General features: G+C 40.0%; 1 pseudogene across 1 annotated transcript; it reads right to left on the reverse strand.

Moving 5' to 3' along the window:
• Positions 1–23,102: 23,102 nt before the first annotated feature.
• LOC309859632 (ATP synthase membrane subunit K, mitochondrial pseudogene) lies at positions 23,103–23,290 on the reverse strand (annotated as a pseudogene). Its single transcript has one exon. The product of its transcript is annotated as an ATP synthase membrane subunit K, mitochondrial pseudogene (transcript).
• Between the last annotated feature and the right edge of the window lie 4,319 nt (positions 23,291–27,609).

Below are 27,609 nucleotides of genomic sequence, written 5' to 3' on the forward strand. Positions count from 1 at the left end.
CTATGGCTTAAATGCAAAGTATGTGTTAAAAAAAAAAAAGGACAATAAAAATGGATATCTTATAGTGGAAGACCTTTCTAGAGAATAATAAACAACCTTAAATACATACCTTGGTCTCCTAAACTTGGAAGTCTGCCACTTTGTTGCTTAGAAGCCTACTAATTATGGAATTATAAAAAATTTTAACACATTATTGGATGGATGAACAAAATTCCAGACGCGAGAAAATAAAATCTTTACTTTGCACCTTAGCTATTCCCCTACCTAGTCAATCCATTTATCAGGCCTAGTACTTGGAAGCAAAATAAGATTGATCCATGTATTTTCTCAGTTCTAAAGGGATAATGCTATTAAGAAGTGAAACAAGGAATGGAAACAGAAAAATAGGGAGAAATCATGGACTTAGAAAGTCTACCATGTGCTGACCATTGGCGAGTTAAGTTGGGCACCTAAGTCAATCAAATCTTTATCCTTCTCTTCAACTCCTGTCTTTCTTTTACCTGAAGCCTTCTTATCCTGTGCCTATTCCTTGTGTAGGATACTACAGGTTCTTTTTGGTCCGTTTCTCTTCTCACACACGATTTTTTTCTTTAGCAATTACATATATTTCTACAACTTCAACTATGATTTCCAACCAGCTAATTCCCCAAATCAACGCCTTCAATTCTAATGCTTCCTTGGGCTCCAAACCCATATTCAAACTGACTTCAGGTGCTCCATGTGGTTATTCAATGGAAAATCTCACTGTCTAGATAAGGGTGCCAGGCATCTGGGAGTCTGGGGTGGATATACATCATGAGACTCTGGCCCATGTTCATGGGGCTAAGGTGGGAGATCCTTGAGACAACGTCTTACAGAGAAGCTGGTTCAAAATATACAGATTGTTGTGGAAAGATCTCGACAGATAAGGAGAATCTGAATATGACTATGAGAAAAAACAGAAAAAGCAGATAGCCAAGAGAAACCAGTGACTGTGAGAGGCAAAGCTTGGAGGCATTTACACAGGTAAGGAAGGTAGTTGTGAGGTTTTTACTAGAGCTTCTGTGTTCTATAAATCTGCTCTCTTGCCTCAATGGATTGGTCAGAAGTGGGAACATAAGTCAAGATGGATCAATGAGATGCTTCCCAGTAGTTTCAGAGTTAGAATCAAGAAGAATGCAAATAGCTGAATGTTATTGAATACTTAACTAGAGAAGCAGAGGTAGTCTACAGAGAAAGGGGGGGGGGGGAAGATGCACGTGTTTGAAATGGTAAAAAGTTCATAACAGCATCCAAGTCCCTCATTCCAGTTGACTCTGCAACCCCACTGTATCACTGCCCTTTTCAATACTTGGATTTCCATACAGTAGTCCCAATAAAATCCACCTTCACTTGTAGGTGAGCTCAGGTTCATTCTTGAAACTGAAAGAGTTTTAATGCAATACTGTTGCCAAACCCTGTTGAAATTCTTCAATGATTGAGTCTCATGATCCTGCTTTTCCATTTCCTCTGCTCATGGATATTGTGCTCATGGAGCACAGTGGTGTTTTGCTTATCTTTATGCCCCTTCCAACTTAGCACAATGCCTGACACAGAGGAAGTACCAAGAAATCATGCATTGAGATAATTCTCTACAGCGTACCCCAGGGACCCATCTGTGTTTCTTCAGAACTCCGATTCAGAGGTGATCCATGTGCACCCTCTCACCAGTGATTTGTAGTGGAGGCTTGACCAGGATATAGGAGCAAGTGTGTGAACTTCGAGGCATGAACTTGATTTTGGCTTCAGCATCAAACAGCTTTCTATCATCACATTTGGTCTACATTCCTCACCACTCCTTCTCCAAGCTAAAATGATGAAGCTATTTCTTCTCAATCATCTCTGTGTTTCTCTCCAATAGATTATTTTCTTAGACAAAACAGTGAAAATAATTGAAAACTCAGAACAATAGCCTGACACATAATCTCAGCATGCACCTCATGAAGAAGACAGGAAATGTGGAGAAAACAGGAATGCAGAGTGATGCTGGCAGGGTGGGCTCTAGGGAAAGCTGTCAGAAAGACACAGGTCTTATGGCCAGGTCTATTGTCAGACCCCTGCCTTCTGTTGACCAGAGGGCTGAGTTCAGCCTGTGCTCTTCTCTGACACTCCCTCCCCTTCTATTTCATTCCAGGGCATTAGAGCTTAAAGATTTGTTTTGAAAATGCTATCATTTGTTAACTTAGCTTTTATCTCGGTTGGATGCCTTTCCTGTTTCATTGTTTTCCTTTCAAGAAGGCAGAGCCAACACTTGACTCAGAGTTTTATTCAACACACCCCTGTTGTTAGATGAAGCTAAAGAAATTTTGATTAACAAGGCTATCGAGTTCTATGATGGCCTAGGGTGTGTTTCGTCCTCCCTCTGAAAGGGAGATGAAGTGAACAGGAGCTTCTGTTTGGAATACTGGTCTGGTAAACAACCCCCAGCAGCGAGGAGCAAGAGGAAGACCTGCTTGTGTCTGTGTGGGGCTGCACTGCGGCTATCAAAGTTGTTCCAAAGCCAACTCTAGAATCATGAATAAAATTCCAAGATCCTTGTGATGAAGTTCTAGAACATAGGTGAGATTCGGTGGGGTGAGGTCCGGAGCCAATGACCAAGAAAGAATTCTTGAGAGATCTTTGGTGCAAAATGATGGTTTATTAAAGCACGGGGACCCTGTCCAGGACCCATGGGCAGGAAGAGCTGCTGCCCCGGGGATGTGAGGAGTGGTCTATTATATACTTGTAAACTGGGGAGGGAATTAGGGATGATGTAAGTCTCTAAGGAATTTTGGAAGCAAGGTTTCTCGGACCTTGAGGGGCTAGCTATTGTCTGGGGGAAAGGTTATTCATTACCAGTAATAAAACCTTCTCGTGAGACCCTTTAGATGTATATCAGTGGGCCACATGCTTGGGAATGATTGTCAACACTATCTTGGAGGTTTAGAGATAAAGTTTCCTAAAGGAATTGTTAAAGTAAACTTGCAGGATCCTGGTTGGGGCTAGGGGTCAGTCAGGCTAGGATTGTCCTTTGCCCTTAGCAAAGCCTCAAGGTGAAGGTAGTTGAGTCCCTAGAGGAGAGTCACTTGGCCTGTTTTATGGGCTTGTCAGTAGGTAAGGAAATTTAATAATTTTCTTCTGCCTGTTTCCCACATCACTTGTGCTACCCAGGCCTTTTTGGATAATAGTTTTCCCAGGCAATGCAGAATTCCTCACTGGGATTCTGGGAGCTTGAGAGATAAGGAGGGGAATAAAAGACAAGTCAGGAATTCAGAGATGGCATGATTGGGAAGAAGTAGTTACAGATTACTGACAAGGAGTAGGGGTGTTGGAAATACTGAGTATCATCATCATTATCCTAAAACTTTATACTTAAGTAATGTTTTTTATATTTTTAAACATTTAGTTTTACAATTTATTTTCATAATCATCAACCTATTTGTTCTTTAAAAACCTTGAGGGCTAGAACTATTCATGGAGGGGAGACCATAATATAATTGCATTGGTAATCCTTGAAGGGTGAAACCATCAGCTCAGGCTCAATACAGATAGAAAAGAGAGAATCTAAGAGCTAAAACTTAAAAACTAAACCATCATAAGAATTAGAAAATAATATAGAAAACTAATTTCAGCATCTTGATGGGGAAAGGGGGTAGGTTTTGCTTATCAATTCACAAAATTCAGAAGCCCTATAGGAGAACATTAACATTTGAAGATATCAAGTGTTGTTGTTGTTGCTGTTAAAGTATTGTTCTCTTACCTTCATCATGAGGCTTTCATTACCTGTTTGGAGATTCTTGTCTATCTGCTCATGACTGTCAGTCAAGAAAGAGCTAATTGGAAATTGAGTGTGTGTGTAAGGCTTGTTGACTCAACTTCTCTCTTGGGGGAACTGAATGGGCCATTTATTGAGGAATTCCCAATGTCTTTATATTAGTTTCCTATTGCTACTATAACAAATTAGCAAAAATTTATTGGCTTAAAACAACACAGATTTATTATCTCATAAGTCCTAGAAGCCAGAAGTCCTAAATAAGTCTCCCTGAACTAAAATAAAGATGTTGTCAGGGTTGTGTTCCTTTCTGAAGGCTGCAGGAGATAATTTGTTTCCCCATCATTTCCAGCTTCTAGAGACTGTTTGCATTTCTTGCTCCTGGCCCTCTTCCATCTGCAAAGCCAGCAATAGCAGGTCATGTCTTTCTCACATCTCATTACTCTGAGAGCGCTTCTGTCTCCCACTCAACAGTCCCACAACACTTTGTAAATGCCCAGAAAGAGACTAGAAGGATATATACCTAACTGTAGAGTGAATAAAATAGCAGTGGTTGCCTCTGAACAAGGAAATGTAAATTAAGAGAGAAATAAGGGAGAACTATGATATTTTACCTGAGGATTGTCACATTTATTTTGGAGTAACAAACCTTACTTAAAAAATTTTAAACATTTTAACAAAGTATTATCAAATTTTAATTATGTCTGTCATTAGAACACAATATGTGTGATACTATGATATAAGAAATATATTTTGGAGGTGTCTCAGTGTCTCAGTTGGTTAAACATCTGTCTTCAGCTCGGATCATGATCCCAGGGTCCTGGGAGCCCATATAGGGCTCTTGCTCAGCAGGAGCTGTGCTTTCCCTCTCACCCTTACCCCACTTGTGCTCTCTCTCTCTCACACACACATTTTCTCAAATAGATAAAATCTCTCTCTCTCTCTCTCTCTACACACACACACACACACACACACACACACACACGTATATGTTCATTCCCTGCTTCTGGCCAGAGTTCCTAAATCTCTTGCAATTTCCCAAGTAATAATGATGTAGGAAAGATGTTAGGGTTCAAAGTGGACAGCCAAGAAAGACTTCTGGAGACATCTTTAGTGCAAAAGATGGTTTAATTAAAGCACAGGGACAGGATCCATTGGCAGAAAGAGTTGTACTGGGTCATGAGGAGTGGTGCATTATATACTTTCAAGTTGGGAGGAGTTTAGGGATAGTGTTAACTCTCTAAGGAATTTGGAAGCAAGATTTCCAGCCCCTTGATGGGGCTAGCTATTGTTAGGAAAAGGTCATTTATTACTGTCTAATAACACCTTAGTCAGGAGACCCTTCAGATGTATATTGGTGGGCCATATGCTTGGGAGATGATTGTCAACTCATATCTTGGAAGGGGGTTAGAGATAAAGGAAGGTTCCAAAGGTATTTTTACATATTAAAGTAGACTTACAGGATCCTGGGGGTTGGGTTAAGATTGCCTTTTGCCCTTCAGAAAGTATTAACATTGAGGCAGCTGAGTTCCTAGGGGAATGTCACTCTGTTTTAAGGACTTGTAAGTGGACTGTAAGTAGTAGGGAAATTTAACTTTCTTTTGCCTTTGTTTCCCACATCAATAAGAGCAATAGGAACATCTTTTGATATAGATTTGATTATTATCATTGATTTGAATAAACTTCAGATCTATGAGGGTTGAGAGGAGTGTCTTTCAAGCTAACAAGCTCCTTTCAATCGCACTTGAGTTTATGTTAAAGCGGTTACTGTTGGGAAACCCCTAATGATGGGGAGATTGGTTACCTGAGAAATCAACCATTTGATTAGAAAGTTGGAGCTTTCAGTCCCACCCCCAGCCTCTGGAGTGGGGAGAGGAGCTGGAGATTAATCACTAATGAATGACCAGTGATTTAATCAATTATGCCTGTGTAAAGAAGTCTCCATAAAACCCCTCAGGTTTAGAAAGCTGAACAAGAAAATATCCGCGTGCCCCAGGAGATGGTGGACCTCAACTCCACAGGGACAGAAGCTCCTGTGCTCAGCACTCTTCTGGACCTTGACCTGTCTATATCTTCACTGGGCTCTTCACTTGCATTCTTTGAAATATCTCTTGTAATAACTCAGTAATAGTAAGTAAACCATTTTCCTCGGTTCTGTGAGCCATTGTAGCAAATTATTGACGCTGAGGGGTGGGGTCATGGGAATCCCTGATTTACAGCTTGTCACTCAGAAATACAGATGACATAATCTTGCAGAACAAACTGAGGGTTGCTGGGGATGGGGGTCAGGAGAGGGTGGTGGGGTTATGGACATTGGGGGGGGGTGCTGTGGTGAGTGCTGTGAAGCTTGTAAACCTGGCGATTCATAGACCTGTACCCCTGAGGCTAAAAATACATTACATGTTTATTAAAAAATTAAAAACTTAAAAAAAGAAAGAAAGAAAGAAATACAGATGACAACCTGGGTCTTACAAAGGCATCTAAAAGGGAAAGTAATCTTGTGGGACTGAGTCCTTAACCTGTGGGGTGTGAGTTTACTCCTGGCAGTTAGTGTCGGAATTGAGTTAAATTATAGGACACCTATTCTTTTTTTTTTTTTTTAAGATTTTATTTATTTATTTGACTGACAGAGATCACAAGTAGGCAGAGGCAGGCAGAGAGAAAGAGAGGGGGGAAGCAGGCTCCCCACTAAGCTGAGAGCCTAATGTGGGGCTCGATCTCAGGACCCTGAGATCATGACCTGAGCCAAAGACAGAGGCTCAACCCACTGAGCCCTATAGGACACCTATTCTTCTGAGAGTCGGAGAATAGTTTAGTGTGGAAAACCCCACACATTAGATGTCAGAAGTGTTGTGAGGTTGGAGGACATCATTTCTTTTTAATGTACAACTTAGTTTTAATGTAAATGTAAACAAGACTACACTTAATGGCTTCTAGAGCAGAATTATTGAGAGACCAACGTATAACTGAATAAAAACAGAGATATAAGTAGATTCGATTAGCAAAATCTGCCCCTTTGATTTGTTAATTGTTACTATAGAAATGTGCAGTGTATAAAGAACTGTCCTGTCTCCTCTGGGAAGTAGTCTTGAGTCAGATGGAATGGAAGACGTGTATAGTGTGAGATCAGTGTTGAAGTTTTCAGAAAGCTGACATAGCTTCTGTATCACATTTTTCTGCCTTGGTTATATATAGCTTGTTAGTTATCACAGTAGGTGCTTTTATTAGGTCCTTTTATCACATTAGCCTTTTATTAGGCTTATGGCATTGCCCTCCTTTTGGTTTCTGATTCACCACCCTCTTCAGTTTTCTTTGTCTTCATAGTCTTGTACTTTTTCTCTTAGTCTATTTGCCTCTTAAAGCATTTCTTCTTTCTTTTTTCAACCATTTTTATAGTCCTTGAATTATTTAGATTTGATAAAATATTCTAAAGCACATGAAGGTTTTTGTAAAAATATATGATCACAGATGCATATAATTTTCAAAAATACTTCTATGTACTACTTTTAAAGTAAGTGATGCTAGCTTAAGGTTGCACAAAGAAATTCTAAGCTTACTTTAAAAAACAATACTTGAGCACATATAATTCTTCTAAGGACTATATCACATCTATGAAGGTAAATACTTGTAAATTAACAGATGTGGTTTTCACATGACCATAGACTGCTTGAATATTCATTGACTAGTGTGAAAAATCACATCAAGCTATGCCCTAACTCTTTGAAAAACTGTAGTTTTTATTTGATTTGAGAAAGAAAGAGAGAGATTTCTAAGTACAGAAGAATTGGAGGTTGGAACAGGTCAGTATGTGGTACAGCCTAGAAAAATGACTGTTTGACACCAACAGACCAAGAATTGAGGGACCAGAAGTGCTGGTTATCTCTACTTGTGGAGAATGTCTTCTTCAGGTAGCCCTTTGCAACCATCCCACTGAGACACTGAGGAAGACCTCTAGCTGGGAATGAAGAAACTGTGACTCCAAACTGAGGTTAAAGAAAAGCATTCTTCAGCGAGGAGCTTCCATTTTTGCTAAAGCAGAGAGAATAGGAGGGGGACACTCTCCTTTTTCCAGAGAGTCCAATAGTAGGAACACCATCCTGCAAGATTATCTGCAGGGACAGCAAGGGATACGTCAGTGGTCCAAATAAGTGATAACAGTTATAACCACAGCAAAAATCTCAGACTCTTTTCACTTCATGGCCCAAACAACCCACTGGCATACTCAACCCTTGGCCATTCATTCTGTAAATATTTCATCCAATGTGCTTATTAACAATCCTGACATGCTCTTTGACAGCCTTTGTGTTTCTTTACATGGTTTTCTATCTTAAGTTGTCTTCTTGGAGAATGAGCTTGTGTTTTTATAACTTCTTATGAATATACAACATGGACCTTACACAAAATGAGAAGGATTGCTGATGAGGATTGGAATTAGAGAAAGGAAAGCCCTCAGATTCATGCATTTGGACAGATCTCAGAGAACTGAAATATTTGAAAAGAGAGAGTGGAAGATTTTTGTTGATGTTGTTGTCATTGCTATTTTCCAACAAAACACAAGACATTTTGTATCCAGTACTCTTGAGTAATTTACTTTACTCAAAAAAAAAAAAAAAAAAAAAAAAAAAAGGAGTCAATATATCCAGAAAATATAGAAAAAGTCTAGGTAATATTCCAGTTAGAGATGCTAAATTGAATCTAAGTATTTAATTTCATTTCCTCTGAAAATCCTACTAAAATATCAATAAGATGATTTTTAAGGTATAGGCTCACAAGGAAAAGAAATGGAGGAGAAGACCATGGCAACAAAATTGTGAAAACCGGGATACCAAAGGAACAATTGATGGCTGACATTAGCAGACCAGAAAAGGCTGAATTCTGAGCTGCCTGAAGGAAAGGTAAGAAAGAAACTTCGGCAGATCTCTTAGTGACCTCAGGATTCAATGGTATCATGATGTGTAGAGGTAGGAGAGTGGGTGATTAAAGACCAGATTCATTTAAAAAGCAGTTAAGTCTTGAGATCCTCTCCCCAAATTTAAATGACTGGCATTTGCCTCTCCTTCATCCTGGATGAAGACTTGAGATTTATTTCCTGGATACCATAACAGAGGGTCTCTGGCCTGAGGGACTTAAAGATACTGTTACAGTTATGGTTGTTGCATAATTACCTTCCTGACCCTCAAAAAAACCAAAAAAAAACACAAAAAAACACCCTGAATGGGATAGAACAATCATTTTATAATACCTGTAGATTCTGTGAGTCAATTAATTTAGATAGTGTGTGGCAAGGACAGCTTCTTTTCTGCCCCACATGTCTGGAGCTTCTCAGTTGGAAGACTAAGTGATTTGGTGCTAGAATCATCTGAGGTTTTTCTACCCAAATAGTCTGTCAGTTGCTGCTGTTGATAACAGCCTCAGTGGCCATAGTACCTAGCTGTGGCACCAGTGTGGTCTCTGCCTGGAATGGCTTGGGCTTCCTCATGACATGGTGGCTGGATTTCTAAAGCAAGTGTCCATGAGAGCAAGCGAAAAGGATATGGCTTTCTCATAATCTAGCCTCTTTGAAGATATGGTATTCCAAAGACTGAACTCTGCCTATGGTTTTGAATTATGCACCCACATCTCAGAGCAGCGATAACAAAAAATACATTCTCCAATTGAATTTTTTTCAGAGGCTGGTTTGGCTTTGATTCCAACTTTGACAATTAATCCCCATAGAAGCCATATCTGACTTCCACAATTACTTTTGCAGAGATCTCAGTTCATGCTGACTCAGTCAAGCTGACTGCCTTCAGAACTCAACGGGAATGGTTTCCCTGCGGTAAGTTCATTTGCTGAGATGTTCTGATCACACAAGTCTGACATTATTCAGATAAGCATTTACTGTATATCTTTGGTCACTTTATATTTAGGTTGCAAATTTATCACTTAAGAGTCTGCTACTCTCAACTCCCATATAGAGTGTTCCTGCAATTTAGATATCCTGACTTGAGGTGTCTTAGTTTTGGTCAGAAAGTACATAGCGGGCAAGTGAAGTGAGAAAGAAGTCCTGCTTTTTATCCAGCCTTCATCTTGTGAGATATATTATTAAAAAATACATATTGGAGTGCCTGGGTATCTCAGCCCATTAAGTGTCCAACTTTTGATTTTGGCTCAGGTCATGATCTTAGGGTTGTGGGATCGAGCCCTGCATTGGACTCTGGAATCGGTGCAGAGTCTGCTTGAGATTCTCTCTCTCCCTCTCCTCTTGCCCCTCCCCTGACTCATGAGCTCTTTCTAAATAAGTAAATAAGTAAAAATTAAATCTTCAAAATATACATATATATGAACATCAAAGAACACTATAAATGTGTTCTTTGTATAGAGCAAAATTTAAAGAAATAAACACCTATATATATTTTTAGCATCTTATTGAACTAAGCCTCACTGATACATTTCCTAAAATTTCCTATTATCTTTCTATAGACAAAAGCCCCAACTTTTTTCTCTCCCTTTTTTGATTTTCCATTGAAGTGTTTGAGCTTATATGAAGCTTAACTCTGCCATGGAGTAATATAGTTGTACTTACAGAAATCTATAGTTGCTCTCTGTCATTTTAGTCTTATTGTCATTCATTAAACTGAGGAAGAGCTGTGATCAGAGAGAGAAAAATACAGCATGATTTCTCTCCTCCTTGGAGGGGTGCCTCTCTTCCTTCTGCAGAGCGAAACCCGAAAAAAACACTGTGGTCACAATATAATCACACAGCAGTATAAAAACCTTTCTCAATTAGGAGGGGGGAAAAAAAAGAAAGAAAGAAAAAAGTTCTCCTAGAAGCTCTCACTCCACGCTTATATTCATAAACAAGTCCTCCCTAGAACCTGAAGTGATGCTTTCAACCACTCAGTATATGGCTATGTAATCTGTAAATGAATTTTCATCCTGACCAAAAACTTTATAATAAACAGCTGTCAGTTTCAAAGCATAAAATAGTTTAAACTTGATTTCTATTTAAAAATGTTAAAGAACTTTATATGTTTTTTTCAAAAGCACTTTTAATCTCGCCTTTTATGTAGTGCTTCTGTATGCTGAGTTCTGTCCGATTGATGAGATATGATTTTAGTTTTTACTTTTGGCCCACAGGCCCACCTCCAGCGGCTGGTCTCCCCCACCTTCCTGTTCTGTGACAGGTTGTAGGTTCCCACTTGGGTCTTTTCTTCCAACTCCACTCGCATCCCCAGCACCACACAGGCCAGCTTCCTACTTTAGACAGGGCAGTGGTGGAGCCCACAAGAGAGGGTGTGCCTCCTCAGTTACTTCTCCTAATTGGAATCTGTTGAGAAAGTCTCCTTAGCCCCTCAGCATAGCATTCCCAGTACGAGAATAAACAGGTTCCGTAGGCACACATTTGAAAGAGAGAACTAGAGAGAGGTGAAAACTTTCTACTTGATCTATTCCAGTTTAAGGATGGTGATAAGCAAAGACATGGGGATGAGCATCAGTTGTTAGGGGGATGCCAATGGACCACGACTGAAAATACAAGGGAATAAGCTTCCATTCAATGTGCACAAAAACAGTTGTAAAAGCCGACTCTATAGTGAGGAGATGTGATAATGCCATTGTGATTATTGCCATTTCTTGAGATGTCCTCGGGGACATAAAAAAAAGAGTCCAGGAGACTGTCAAATGGAGACTAGTTTCTCTGTGGTCTAACAGCATTAGCAGAAAGAATGCAAATATTATAACGAATCACTTCCACCTCACTGGGGAGCCAAACTGCAATCAAGAGAAATACCTTCTTATTCTCTGTGCCCAGATCACGGCTCTTGGAGTTGTGGGAATAAACTTGGCTGCGACACACTCCGAGTGAACGCGTCTCACCAGATAGAGACAACCCTCAGTCAACGTTTTCTGCTGTTGCCCTCACCGCTCTCTCTGATGTCTGCTACCTTGCTTTTCTTCTCCATCTAGCCATGAATTCTCTGAGGCCAGGCACTGTGTTTAACTCATCTTCGCCCAGTGCTTATACAGTGGCTGGCCTAAAGCAGGCACCCCAGCTGGGTTTATTAAACGAAAGATTTGGTGGGCAAAAATGAATGTAGGTAAGAAAATTTGTTCCCTGAAGTCTAAATTTTGTGTTGGCAGCTATCTTTGCCACATATAAAGTCAGTGTGTTTTTTTCTTTCTCTTTTCTTTCTTTTTTTTAGAGTTGTTGCATTTAATTTTTTTTCTTATTTAAATTCAATTTAGTTAACATAGGCTGTATTTTAGTTTCAGGGGTAGAATTTAGTGATTCCTCAGTTGCATGTAACAGCCAGTGCTCATTACATCACGTGGCCTCCTTCATGCCCATCCCCCAGTTACGCCATCCCTCTAGCACCCTCCCCTCTAGCAACCTTCAGTTTGTTTCCTAGAGTTAAGAGTGTTTTATGGTTTGCCTCCCTCTCTGTTTTCATCTTATTTTATTTCTTTTTTAAGATTTAATATTTTAAAAAATAATCTCTACACCCAACATAGTCCTCAAACTCACAACCTGAGATCGAGAATTACATGTTCTGGGGCACTTGGGTGGCTCAGTGGATTAAAGCCTCTGTCCTCAGCTCAGATCATGATCCCAGGGTCCTGGGATCGAGTCCCGCATCGGGCTCTCTGCTCCGCGGGGAGCCTGCTTCCTCCTCTCTCTCTCTGCCTGCCTCTCTTTCTACTTGTGATCTCTGTCTGTCAAATAAATAAAAATAAATAAAATCTTTAAAAAAAAAAAAAGAATTGCATGTTCTATGGACTGAGCCAGCCAAGTGCCCCTGAATTAAGAGTCATTAGTTTTAAAAAAGTATTCCCTCTTCATTTCAGGAGCAGATTCTCCTTTATTTGGAAAGCCATTTCAAGGAATCTATCAAACCTAACTATAGAGCTATTACTCTTTTGGAGTTTAGATTTTGAAGGACTTGTGTGAGGCAGGCTTAATTTACAAGAGCTGACCCCAGTCATCAGACCCCGTGTCCTGAAGGAGAGGAAGACCAACAGGAGCCAGGTAAGAAGATTCTTGTATAATGTAACAGGAAACTTTGGAAATAAAACCAGACTAGTGAGTGTCAGACTGACAGTCTGTCCAAGGTTTGCATGCCCTTCTCCCTCTCTAGACTCTCAGCTTCTTAGGACAGGGATCAGGTCTTCTCTGCATTTCCAGAACGTGGTGCAGTTGAAGCAGAAATATCTGAATTTATTTCATGTTTCTAGGCAGAGTAGGAATGGGAAAGCCAATATGTAGTAATGACAAGAAAGCAGGGCTCTTTCTCATATTGTCCCTGCCAGTGAGGGGAGAGGGAGGGAAAAACTTTTGGTAAACATTAGTTGTATGCCAGACGCTGTGTATAATATTTTTACATATATTGCAGAAGGTGATTGTTTCCTTTGTCTGGTATTAACAATATTTCTGAAGCTTGAGTATCTTAACTCCAAAGAGCAAAATAATAGAAAAATAATTTTTCAGGCCATAAGTAGTAAAATTTTTTCAAAGAATTTGTGTTTTTTAAACTCCTTTATTTCATATAAATACATCTTGCAAATCAGTTGAAGGATGCAGCACGTATCCATCATTACTCTGCATAGATTAAAAACATCTGGATGTATCTGAAAAAGGGAAAAAAGTGTATCTTGTTAAAACTCTAAATCTTTACACATGTAAGCATGTCTACAAAAAAGATATTCTATTCAGTATTTCTCATAATGAAAATCAGAATTCACAACGCTCACTCATTACCTTGAAACTGGTATGACATTCACGGACACACATATACATATAAACAAATATGTAAAATTTTTATTCTTTGGAAATGCTTATTGATTTGTAGCAAATTCTCCTACCCTTGGGAGTTGATACAGTTGCATCTGCAGAACAAAATTTGTAACAGCTCCTCTTAGAAATTTTCTCAGTGCTGTTTGTTCCTCAACTCTAACAGAACCTTTCCTTGCCAAGCTCCCCTCTCGGCCTGAGCTTCTGGAATATCTCCACGAAGTCTACGAGGTCCTCACAATGTCAATGTCACCCAGCTTGAGTGGACATTACCATGCAGTACCGGCAGCCAATCACAGCATCACACACACCCCTGCTGGAAGCCACCTCTGCACAGAATCCCCCAGAAATGATCTTCTGTCTTGCCTTCTAATCCTCCCATTAACTGCCACTTTACAGGTAAGGAGCCTGATGCTCAAAAGGGTCTAAATACTGTTGATTTGCCCCTTCTCACACATCAAATAGGGCCTAGAATCTGGAGAGTTAGGACTCAAATTGAAGTGTCTGACTATAAAAACTGTACTCTCTTTACTTCACTTTGGGAGATTCATTGATAAGAACAACAGATATTGGGGGAATCACTGGGCAATGGGTAGAGCTTTCAGCTCACAAACTGGAGTATACAGATGTCTCTGCTTCATTTGTCTATAACTCAAGAGAATTTATTTAACAAGACTTCATTCTGCCAGAGGTAGAACTCTTATCAATCCAGGTTGCCTCCCTCCTGACTGCTCTGGCTTCATCCCAGCCCTGGGAGGATTTCGGGGAGCAGGGGGCAGGGGGAGGTTCTTAGTTGTCCACTAGCTCTGGGGCCACTAAGCCAACTGTTCTGCCCACAGGTCTGGCCCAGCTTTCCTCAATTTTATGACAAACACCCTTCATGCCTAATGATGCTCTCTGCTGCTTTTGTGCCCTTCTGGGGAAATGAGTCTCACTGGGCAGTGCGTCTGGGGATCGCCTGGGTCCAGTCTCCACTTCTGGGCCGCGCTGCAGCTGGGAGACTCTATGAGGCTCTCTATGGCTCTCTGTCTACCCAGATGTACCAAGCAGGTATCTATTCTCTGAGGTATTGCTTCTTCCCAGGTCAGGTACATGGATAGCAGGCTGCAAGTCTCTGCCCTCAGATCCCTTCTTCTCCTCTGAGGGTTCTGTCTCTTCCACCTGACTGTACAGGAAGCTCCTAACATGCAGGAGTTGTGTTTAATTCACCTTTGTATTCCAGTGCTTATCATCGAGTCTGGCAGACTAAAAAGCTCTCTATAAATGATTATTAATAATTTTCACCATCTTAGATGTGAAGCTGCGTCTGCTTTCTCCTGTTGTGTTAGGAGAAAGCTGTTTTTATAGCTTAGCCAATGTTCAATAGGTATATAATAGGGTGGAGAGCATAGACTTTATTTATTTATTTATTGGTCATTATTTTTTAAATTAACATATAATATATTATTTGCTCCAGGGGTACAGGTCTGTGAATCATCAGTCTTATACAATTCACAGCATTCACCATAGCACACACCCTCCCCAGTGTCCATCACCTAACCACCCCATCCTTCCCAGCAACCCTCAGTTTGTTTCCTGAGATCAAAAATCTCTTATGGTTTGTCTCACTCCCTGGTCCCATCTTGTTTCATTTTTCCTTCCCTTCCCTCATGGGCCCCGCCCTGCTTCTCAAATTCCTCACATCAGAGAGATCATATGATAATTGGCTTTGTCTGATTGACTTATTTTGCTTAACATAATAGGCTTTAGTTCCATCCATGTTATTACAAATGGCAAGATTTCAGGGTTTTGATGGTTGCATAGTATTCCATTGTGTATATATGCACCACTTCTTCTTTATCCATTCATCCATTGAAAGCATAGACTTTAGATCATGAATGTCCTCCTTTAAGGACTGGCTTGTCACAGCTTGAAACAACAACCGCATTCCAGGAAGTCAGCGGTGTGTTCCCTAAGGGTAGATTCTAACAGATTCTCTTGGCATCTCATCCATTTACCCTCACCCCTACAACCTCAGTGCATACCAGCAGACTTCTAACCACTAATACTTGCATTCCTGCAAAGTTGGAGGGCTTTCCCTGGCCACAAATCCACATTGTCTACCTGTGCCACAGGATAGTAATGCCTTCCAATAGGGGCTGTCAATCAGTGACTAACAGGACTTGATAAATAAATAGCTCAGGTCCCCGCCACTAGGGTCATCTCTGAGGCAGATGTCTACACTGACTCCAAGTGATTCTCCCAAGGTACTCAGTGTCAGTTACCCATAGTGGTAACTGACTTAATAAGCACCCTTTAGTGACTTCTTGCTCTTCCTTATCTCACCTTCCTAGTCCTCTACCACCAGAAAAACTGCTTGCACCTGAATCTTTGTTCTTCTTGGGGAATCCAACCTAATATATTAGCAGATTTGCTAAGATCCTGAGGTACCTTTATGCTCTGGATATTCTGGATTATTTTTGGAAGTGATATATAAAAATAAGGGGAAGAGTGTTGAGGAAGGAGAGAATGGGATCCTAAAAGATTGCTGTGGGTTGACTATGAAGAAAATTGCCCAACTTTCTTCAGATAGGGCTTGGAATGGCTTCAGAATTATTTCTTGTAGGTATGCATTTCCTCTGGCTATATTTAAAAACATTGTAATATTATACACACACACACACACACATGTACACAGACTATATGTAATAACACTATATATGTGTGTGTGTATATATATATGTATATATATTTTAATGATATAATCTGTAGGCAAGAATTTTTGCATATCAATGTTCAAGGAAGTATTTTTTTTATAATAGCAAGATATTGAAAACAACCTAATTGAGGATCCAGTTAAATAATTATGACATTATATGGTGTGTCTACTAAATGGAATATTATGCAGGCCCTTAAATGCGTATCTTAAAACATGAAATCCTAATCATATAGACCTGCATGTTAAGGACAGTTTTCTTTATCCACTGCTAGGAGTGAGGGCCCTCCTGCTTACAGTTCCTGTAGCCCCTCCATAGAGATGACTTCTGAGAAGAAGGCCCAGAAGAAGATGGAATTAGAAGGAGAACAGATATACAGTCTGGCCAAGTGGACAAAATTAATGTAAATTGCACAAATTGAGGGAATGGAATGTAAAGGAACTGCATTTGCTGAGCTCTGCTTGCCACTCCACCTCCTTGGGCTGTGCACGCATCCCTGTCACCAACAGAGGGGTGATAACATGTCTACTAGGTATTCTGGGCCTGTTAGATGCCACATACACCTTACCTGTCTAAGAAACATCATTTATCAATGTATAATATTTACAATAATCTTCTGGGAAAATATCACTATCTCCATTTTTTTCAAATATGGAAAATAAAGATTAAGATGGTATAAGGAACTAGCCTTGATCATTCAGCCATTACACAGAATTAAAACCCTAGTGTTTCTGTTGCTTAGAAAATGAGGGCTAAGGATGGAGAAATTGCATTTCTTATGTGACAGAGAAGTGATTGCTGAGCTCCAGAATAAAAGTAGGGAAATGTGTAAACACAGGAACTCAGAAAGAAAGTCCTTCTAAGGGACTCCAGGGGTGGAAGTGAGGGTTGATTTGGCAGTACTAAAAAGTGTTATCCATGAGATCCAATCTAATCCAAACATTTTAACAGCTAGGGTAACCGAGGCAGAAGATCAAATTAGTGATCTAGAAGACAAACTGATAGAAAAGAAGGATCAGGAAGATGCCTAGAACAAACAGCTTAGAAGCCATGAAAAGAGAATTAGGGAAATAAATGAAACCATGAAACATTCCAACATCAGAACTATTGGGATCCCTGAGGGGGTGGAGAAAGAGAGAAGACTAGAAGATACAGTTGAACAAATTCTCAATGAAAATTTCCCTAATCTACGGAATGGAACAGGTGTTCCATGTTATCACCCCTCTGTTGGTGACAGTTCATGTCCTAGAGGCAGAAAGGATATCCCCCAAGATCAATGAGTCTAGAAAGACCTCTAGACACTTAATTGTGAAATTCATGGTTTGCAATTTCAGCCAGGAGGTCTAAAGGAAAGTTAGGGGGAAGAGATTCCTTATGTACAGAGGAAGGACCATCAGAATAACGTCAGACTTGTCCACAGAAACCTGGCAAGCCAGGAAGGGCTCTCAAGACGTATTCAGGGCATTAAATGAAAAGAACATGCAGCCAAGAATACTTTATCCAGCAAACCTGATATTCAGAATGGATGGAGAGATAAAAGCTTTCAAGACTGGCAAGGTTTAAAAGAGTATGTGACCACCAAGCCTGCACTACAAGACATATTAAGGGGGGTTCTGTAAAAGAAGAAAGAACCCAAGAGTGACATAGAATAGAAGTTTACAGAAACAATCTATAGAAACAAGGACTTCACAAGCAACATGATGTCAATAAAAACTTATCTTTCAATAATCATTCTCAATGTGAACGGCCTAAATGCTCCCATAAAATGGCACAGGATTGCAGACTAGATAAAACGACAGGACCCGTCCATATGCTATCCACAAGAGACACATTTGGAACCTAAAGATACACCCAGACTGAGAGTGAAAGGATGGAGAACCATCTTTCATGCCAACAGTCTTCAAAAGAAAGCTGGGGTAACAATTCTCATATCAGATAAATTAGATATTAAGCTAAAGACTGTAATCAGAGGTACAGAAGGACACTACATCATTCTTAAAGTGTCCATCCACCAAGATAATCTAACAATTGTAAAAATTTTGCCCCCAATATGGGAGCAGTGAACTACATAAGCCAACTGTTAATCTAAATAAAGAATCATATTGCTATGAATACATTAATTGTAGGGGATCTTAATACGCTACTCTCAGTAACAGACAGATCATCTAGGCAGAAAATCAAAAAAGAAACAAGAACTTTGAATGATACATTGTACCAAATGGACCTCACAGATATATACAGAAAGTCCCACCCTAAAACAACAGAATACTCTTTCTTCTCAAGCGCATATGGAACTTGCTCCAGAATAGACCACATATTGGATAACAAAGCAGGGATCAACCGATACCGAAAGATTGAGATTATTCCCTGCATATTCTCAGACCGCAGTGCTTTGAAACTGGAACTCAACCACAAGAAAAAGTTTGGAAGGAATACAAACGCTTGGAAGCTTAAGACCACCCTGCTCAAGAATGTTTGGATCAACCAGGAAATCAAAGAACTTAAACAATTCATGGAAACCAATGGGAATGAAGACACATTGGTCCAAAACCTATGGAATATGGCAAAGGCAGTCCTAAGGGGGAAATACGTAGCCATCCAAGCCTCACTCAAAAAAACTGAAAAATCCTGCATATACCAACTCTCTTTACACCTTAAAGAACTGGAAAATCAACAACATATTAAGCCAACACCACACACAAAAAGGGAAATAATTAAGATTAGAGCAGAGATCAGTGAGTTAGAAACTAAAGATACAGCAGAACACATCAACAAAACTAGAAGCCCTTTCTTTGAAAGAATTAGTAAGATCAATAAACCACTGACCAAATTAATCCAAAAGAAAAGAGAGAAGACCCAAATTAATAAAATTACGAATGAAAGGGGGAGAGATCACAACTAACACCAAAGAAATAGAAACAATCATCAGCAATTATTATCAACAGTTATATGCCAATAAGTTAAGCAACTTAGAAGAAATGGATGCATTCCTGGAAACCTATAAACTTCCAAGACCGAATCAGGAAGAAATTGACAACCTGAACAGACCAATTTCTAGTAACGAGATTGAAGTAGTGATCAAAAACCTAGAGCCCAGAACCTGATGGATCCCCTGGGGAATTCTACCAAACATTCAAAGAAGAAATAATACCTATTTTCTGGAAACTGTTTCAAAAAATAGAAACAGAAGGAAAACTTCCAGACTCTTTCTAGGAAGCCTTACCCTGATCCCCAAACCAGGCAAAGACTCCATCAAAAGGAGAATTTCAGACCAATATCCTTGATGAATATGGATGCCAAGATTCTCAACAAGATCCTAGCTAATAGGATCCAGCAGTACATTAAAAAGATTATCCACGATGATCAGGTGGGATTTATCTCTGGGATGCAAATGTGGTACAATATTTGCAAATCAACCAATGTGATAGAACAAACCAATAAGAGAAGAGAGAAGAACCACATGTTCCTCTCAATTGATGCAGAAAAAACATCTGACAAAAATGCAGCATCTATTCCTTATTAAAACTCTTCAATGTATAGGGATAGAGAGAACATTCCTCAACTTCATAAAACCCATCTATGAAAAACCCACAGCAAATATCATTCTCAATGGGGAGAATGAGATCAGGAACACAACAAGGATGCCCACTCTTGCCACTGTTGTTCAACATAGTACTAGAAGTCCTAGCAACAGCAATCAGACAACAAAAATAATAAAAGGCATTCAAATTGGCAAAGAAGAAATCAAACTCTCTCTCTTGGCAGATGACATGATACTTTATATGGAAAACCCAAAAGACTCCGCCCCCAAGCTAATAGAACTCATACAGCAATTCAGTAATGTGGCAGGATACAAAATCAATGCACAGAAATCAGTTGCTTTCTTATACACTAACAATGGAAATATAGAAAGGGAAATTAGAGAATCGATCCCATTTACAGTAGCACCAAGAACCATAAGATACCTGGGAATAAACCTAACCAAAGAGGTAAAGGACCTGTACTTGAGAAACTACAGAACACTCATGAAAGAAATTGAAGACACAAAAAGATGGAAAAGCATTCTATGCTCATGGATTGGAAGAATAAACATTGTTAAAATGTCTATACTGCCCAGAGCAATCTATACTTTCAATGACATCCCGCTCAAAATTCCATTGGCATTTTTCAAAATGCTGGAATAAACAATTCTAAGAGTAGAGCTTTTCCCTCTGCTCTGTGGAACCAGAAAAGACCCCAAACTGCTAAGGAAATGTTGAAAAAGAAAAACAAAACTGGGGGATCACATTGCCTGATTTCAAGCTTTACTATAAAGCTGTGATCACCAAGACAGCATGGTACTGGCATAAAAATAGACACATAGACCACTGGAATGGAATAGAGAGCCCACATGTGGACCACAACTTATGGTAAACTAATCTTCAACAAAGCAGAAAAAAAATATCCAGTGGGAAGAAGACAGTCTCTTCAATAAATGGTTCTGGGAAAATTGGACAGTTATGTATAGAACAATGAAACTTGACCATTCTCTTACACCATACACAAAGATAAACTCGAAATGGATAAAAGACTTCAACCTGAGGCAGGACTCTATTAAAATCCTAGAGGAGAACATAGGCAGTAACCTCTTTGACTTCGGCCACCGCATCTTCTTTCAAGACATGTCTCCAAAGGCAAAGGAAACAAAAGTGAAAATGAACTTTTGGGACTTCATCATGATCAAAAGTTTCTTCACAGCAAAGCAAACAGTCAACAAAACAAAGAGGCAACCCACGGAATGGGAGAAGATACTCACAAATGACACTACAGACTAAGGGCTGATATCCAAGATCTTTAAAGAACTCCTCAAACTCAACACACACAAAACAGATAATCACGTCAAAAAATGGGCAGAAGACATGAACAGACACTTCTCCAAAGAAGACATACAAATGGCTACCAGACACATGAAAAAATGTTCATCATCATTAGCCATCAGGGAAATTCAAATCAAAACCACATTGAGATATCACCTTACCCCAGTTAGAATGGTGAAAATCAACAAGACAGTAAACAACATGTGTTGGAGAGGATGTGGAGAAAGGAGAACCTTTTTAACGCTGTTGGTGGGAAAGCAAGTTGGTGCAGCCACTTTGAAAAACAGTGTGGAAATTCCTTAAGAAATTAAAAATAGAGCTACCCTATGACCCTGCAATTGCACTGCTGGGTATTTACCCCAAAGATACAGATGTAGTGAAAAGAAGCACTACATGTACTCCAATGTTCATAGCAGCAATGGCCACAATCGCCAAACTATGGAAAGAGCCAAGATGCCCTTCAAGAGATGAATGGATAAAGAAAATATGGTCCATATATACAATGGAGTATTATGCCTCCATCAGATAGGATGAATACCCAACTTTTGTATCAACGTGGATAGGATTGGGGGAGATTATGTTGAGTGAAATAAGTCAAGCAGAGAAAGTCAATTACCAATTACCATAAGGAATAACATGGAGGATATTAGGAGAAGGAAAGGAAAAGTGAATTGGGGGAAAACGGAGGGGGAGATGAACCATGAGAGACTGTGGACTCTGAGAAACAAACTGAGGGTTTTGGAGGGGAGAGGGTAGAGGGTCAGGTCCTGGTGGTGGGTATTATGGAGAGCATGTATTGCATGGAGCACTGGGTGTGGTGTATAAACAATCTTGGAACAACAAAAAATAAAATAGAATTTAAAAAAGAAGAAGAAAGAAATTCCTTCTAATCCATGCTGGACTGGGTCCTGGTGTGGCCACCTGCAGTGGCCTTGTTCTCATCTTGTTTCCTTAAATTATGTATTGAGCTGACAGTAGACTTGCCACTGAATTTGACACAAAAGCTTGGCCTTCCTCTGCAGTTGAGCAGAGGAGTTCTTAGGGCAGCAAACCGTCACCAAACAAGAATTTCACCTCAAAGGTGTGCATCCAGTCATGTGTCAGAGGCATCTCCTCCTGTATGTGTTCTCTGTCTCTAAAGGGGTGAAGTGGGTTGTGGAGTTGGCTCTTCACTGACTGGAGAGAGTAGATTGTGAACATCTCCTCCCAACTCTCTTCAACGATGTCCCAAGTATAGCTTGATAACAGCCATGGTGTGGATATTCCCACCGCAGAGACTGGCAAACACTGTAGGTGAAGGCTTTTATCTTGGAAATACATTAATGACTGGGCATCCCCCCAAAGGACCAGAGTCTACTCATTAGATACTGCCATCTGTCCTGCTGTGGCAAAGACAAGGTGGTAACACCATGTGTAATATCAAAGGAGTCTACAAACCTATTGAGATCCTGGGAGCACGTAAGTATACCCCTTTTCCCCAACCCAGTTCTGAACCAAATGTAGGTTGGTGAATGTGGTTTAGGTGCAATGGAATAAGGTTTCTAAAACAGTACTCCAGAATCGGGCAGACGTACCCACCTGTCAGAAGCCACCAGTCTCCCATATGGAACTCCCCTTCTGAAGAACTTGTAACCAAGAATCAGAATAAAATCCTTGCTTTCTGACTCCCTAGAATAAAGATAGAGGAAAAGTCTGAGCTCTCTTTACCTGGTTTCCCTCCCGAAGTCACCAATAAGAGTAGACCCTCCTTTCTGGGGAGGAATCAAGGAGGCTGAAGATAGACAGTAGAAGCATTTCTTGCACTGAGCGCCCACCACATGGAGGGAGATATCAGATTAGGGATAACCACTGATCCATGAAAACCTAGAGAACCTAGTGGGGAGGTGCTGAGAAATGTATACTGGGTTCTTTTCTTTCCAGGCTCATCATTTATTGTACCAATTGAGTATCACATGGTGAGTTGATATTAGCTTGTCCAGGCATGAGAACTTAACAGATGAGGTACAGACTGTTTAGAGTTCATATGTGGCTTTCGCAGCTGGAGATTTTTTAGACGTTAACTAGAAGTATAAAACTATCAAAGCAATGCCTCTGCATGTGGCCAGTTCACAATTCATTCTCCCTGTGGGAGTGTAAGTGTTGAAATATTTTTTTTAATACCAGAAAAATGGAATTGGGCATTCATTTGTGGACCTGCCATGATTTCAGTCTTGCAAAAGCAAAGATTCTGCAGCCTATACACAACATACACAGCTACCCCTTGGCTCAGCCAGAAAAAGCGCTATAGACTGGATTCTGTGAGTGTTAGTCTGGGCACACTCTGCCTTCCCAGTATTGATGTTGTTAAGAGTATCAGATTGCCCTGCATCTTGAGGAATATATAATGGTGTTCTTATCACATGTAAACACACACACACACACTTCTGACTATGACATTGCAGATGGAGTCTACAATTGCAACTGTGATCTATATAAGCTTTTCATATTACAGCTCTTCTCCAACCCTGAGACATCCTGAGTGATCTGGCCACAGGTGAGAAATTCTTATGGGACCTGTCTGAGAGTAAGCTTTGCTTTTCCCTCACTCTGTGGGGCATTTTTCCCAGAGGCCTATGGGATACCCAGCCTTTACCCTGATATTACTGACCAGCCTTACAATGGCTGGTCAGCAGGCTACACATGAGGGCTGGCATTCTGTAGTGTGTCTGTACTAAATTTTCTTTAGTGCATATTCCCCTGGTTCTCATTTAGCAAATGTGAAAATATTCTGCCCTTATCAGTCTGCTGGTATCTTACCTGCTAAAGCAGTGTAGGCCAGAGAATCTGGTTTCCAGACCTAGCTCTCAGCTCTAGTTCCATTATAAAGATACTGCCCCAGAACTGCATATCCCCTTGAAACAACAAAAGGGATATAACTGTTTCCATAGACCCTTAGTTTAGAGTGAAAACAATACCTAGTTAATGGTATGCCTTTATATACCCAACCTCTTAGTGCTTTATTATTCAGAATATTTATGATGTGGCAAAAAAAATGATAAAAATGTCTAAAAAATGGTAATTTGCTGATTGGGATATGAATTTGAATCCTGTGGAATTTCTCTTATACAAGTTGGGTCCTGGTATCAGCCTCCTTCCACTGACCTTACAAATCTCCTTCTGTCACAAAATGATCTAAAATATCTTCTGGGTCTAATTATATTTGAATTGTCATTTCTAAAGCTTTGGAGTTTAATTAAAACTGAAATAGGACTGCACTTTATATTTTATTAGTTGGATCCTTTCTAATTGATTATATTAGATTGTTAATACCTCCAGAAGATTTTCTTATTTATTGAACATAAACCTGGACTTTATGGTAAAAAACAGTATTTGTCTGTTTTTCTATTCAGTAACTTGTTTATTGAATGCCCACAGGCTCTGTGCTGGGCACACTCAAGGAGTGGTATGAAGAGAAGGACATGCTGGCCAATCATTATTGGTAAATAGCATCACAATGGTGGGCTCCTAGAAGCAGTGGAAGGACGGGAGAGATGTTGAAGACTGTCTGGGTGAGTCCAGAAACATGTGAATTAAACTCGAAGAGTAAAGTAGGGTTTTCAAGAAGACACCAATGGGAAGAGCCTTCCAGACAGTGCTTAGAGAACATGGAACCAAGAGAAGTAAGAAAAGTAAGAGAAGTTCAGTATCGTTGGAGGACCAAAGGAAAAGGAAGCAGGGGGTGAGGCCCCCAGTGTGCCAGATACTGTTCCAACGGCCTTATATTGATTATCTTGCCTAATTCTAGCAACACTTATGGAGGTGGTGTTCTTAGCACCATTTAATAGAGGAGGAAATAGCCTTTAGAGGGGTTACATAACTTGTGGATATTAGAACTGAGATTTGATCCCCATGTGGAAGTGGCATTACTATTTACTATACAAAACTGCCTCCCCTATGTTTATCTTCATGCCTCAGCTCATAGACAAACTTGGTTTTTTGTCCGATCAAGTAGCTGCCAAAGTTCCTGTTTTTAATGAAGATACCTTTTCCACAAGGTCAGTAAAGATAGCTGGTGTGCGGAATGCAGCCGTTTTACTGCACCATCACCCCTCCACTGAAAGACAGACAGATAGAACCCCATTCTTCCAAACGTAACAATTTTTCTTTGGCAAAGGAACTTCAAACTCAAATCAGAGGCTCGATAATTATCGGCTAATCAAATTGTAGCACTATCAAAACCCAGGCATACTCTTAGAGTAGCTTCCACAGGGTTTGAGTTGGCAAGGGCGTGCCGGAGAGAGTTGTTTGAAATTAGAGGAATGAGTGTGTTTATTAAAAAACATGAGAAAAACGGGTGTTAGGGAGTCCACCACTCTGCTTCCTGGGAGTCTCCCTTCTCCTGAGCCTGAGCATGAAGGGCCAGTGTGGATTGATGGAAATGCCAGTGCATCTATAGCATTAAATCTTAACTTGGTCACTTACAATCCTTTGGAGGCACCTGGGTGGCTCAGTTGGTTAAGTGACTGCCTTCAGCTAGGTCAAGATCCCAGGGTCTGGGGATCTAGCCCCACATGGGGTGCCCTGCTCAGTGGGGAGCCTGTTTCTTCCTCTCCCCTCTGCCTGTTGTTCCCCCTGCCTGTGTGCGTGTGTGCTTTCTGTCGGTCTCTCAAATAAATAAATAAATAAATAAATAAATAATAAAATCTTTAAAAAAAGGATCCTGTGGGAGCTTAGGCAAAGAAAAATTCTTGTTTTGATTTCCTTGCCTGCTTAGAAGAGGGGTTAAAAGTGCAGCTTCTGGGGCCAGACTTCCAGAACTGAAATGTTCACTCCGTGTGTGCTTAGGCAAGACCCACGACTGTGCATCAGTTTTCACAGCTGTATTTCAGGGATAGAAATAGTACCGACTTTGCAGGTTGTTGGGAGAGTAACTTTGACATGCACGGGAGATCTCAGAATAGTGTTGACAGAGAAAACACTGTCTCTGTTAGCTTTCATTACTTCTTTTTTCTTCTAGCTCTGGGTTTCCTGCTCCATTCAAGGCAAAGCTACCCTTTCTGGAGAAAAGCATTCTTTTCTCTTTAAAAATTTTTTTTTCTACTTAAGGAAGGCTAATTTAAACTTCTATGTGTTCTAGTACACTTGCTGGCATTGCATTGACCTCTGGTCTGGGCATGGCATGTCTGGCACTTTGCTGCAACTCAAGACCAATGACTCCTCAAGACCAATGGCTCCGTTTTGTTCCAGACAAACAATGGTGACCTTATCTCTTGTTTGCTCTGTGGTGAGAATTATTGTCTCTTTGCCATAACCTAACATTATAATCTTTGTAGAATGGAAAAACAATTGTCGTTGAACTTATTTGTTTCTTTCAATGAGGAGAAACCCATTTCAAGTTGGCCAATTCTATTAGAAATAAATCCTATCGCTATAGAAACCATGCACAATTACCCCTGGAATGTGGTTGCTATATGTGTTCTTTAAATGTACATGAGTGAAGCATTATATTTCAGCCCATATTCAACTTTCAATTCTGTTTCCATAGTGTTAGATGAGAGCCCGTCTGCTGACTGCTTCTCTTGTTCAGACTTTTAGGATTCCTTGCTATCTTTGGGATGTGAACTTACGTGGTAAAGACCACAAAAATCTTGAGATTAGTTCTGGCTATGCTACTTCTGTCCATGTGCCCTGCGGCAGGTTTTCCAATCTTTTTGATCCAATAAAATTAGACATTCTCTAGACTATAAAAATAAAGATAATGTCTCATAAGATTTGCACGAAGATCAAATAAAGCGGTATCCGCATAGATACTTAATATGCTCTAAAATGTTATATAAGGGTAGAATAGTTTCTCTTTCAGAACATTTACCCACTATGTAAATGACATACCCCAAGTAATGTTTGGAGTTCCTGTGTCTTCCTTAGCATTCAGTTATAAGGGGTTGAAGGCATGTGAATGCATATAGGATGAATCCAGACCTACTGGGATAAATATCCAGCAACGCTCTTAATTGTGGGCAGGTGACATAACCTCTCTAAGCGTCACTATCTTCATCTTTAAAATGAAAAAATTGAATGTCTATCCAGTGTTACGGAATTGATTAGAAAAAAATCATGTGTCAGACACAGTTCTTGACAGGTAGAGAGAACTTAAAAATGGTACTTGAGCTAGAAATGATGATATTGTACCCGAGCTGACATCATTAAGCAAACTGCAAACTACCCAGGAAAAAAAAATAAAGGAACTTGCTCTGCCAAAGAGAATACCATTTGTCATCACCTTCAAATTCTTATCCAGTCTTGAAGAACTTTGTTCAGAGATAACTACTCATGGGTTCTGCCACAAACATTTACTGAGCAGCTACTACATGCATGGATCAGCAAGGTGAAAAGGCTATTTTCTTTCCTTCATTTCCTTTTCTCCTCCTGCCCTCCCCTTCTCTTCCTTTTCCCTCCTTGTTTTTCTCTGCTCCCTTCCTTCTCTTCTTTTCTGCTCCTGATTTTAAGGACAATGGAATGCCAGAGGAAGATCAAATCATT

This window comes from Mustela nivalis (genome assembly GCF_964662115.1).
Source record: "Mustela nivalis genome assembly, chromosome: 1".
Classification (NCBI taxonomy): domain Eukaryota; kingdom Metazoa; phylum Chordata; class Mammalia; order Carnivora; family Mustelidae; genus Mustela; species Mustela nivalis.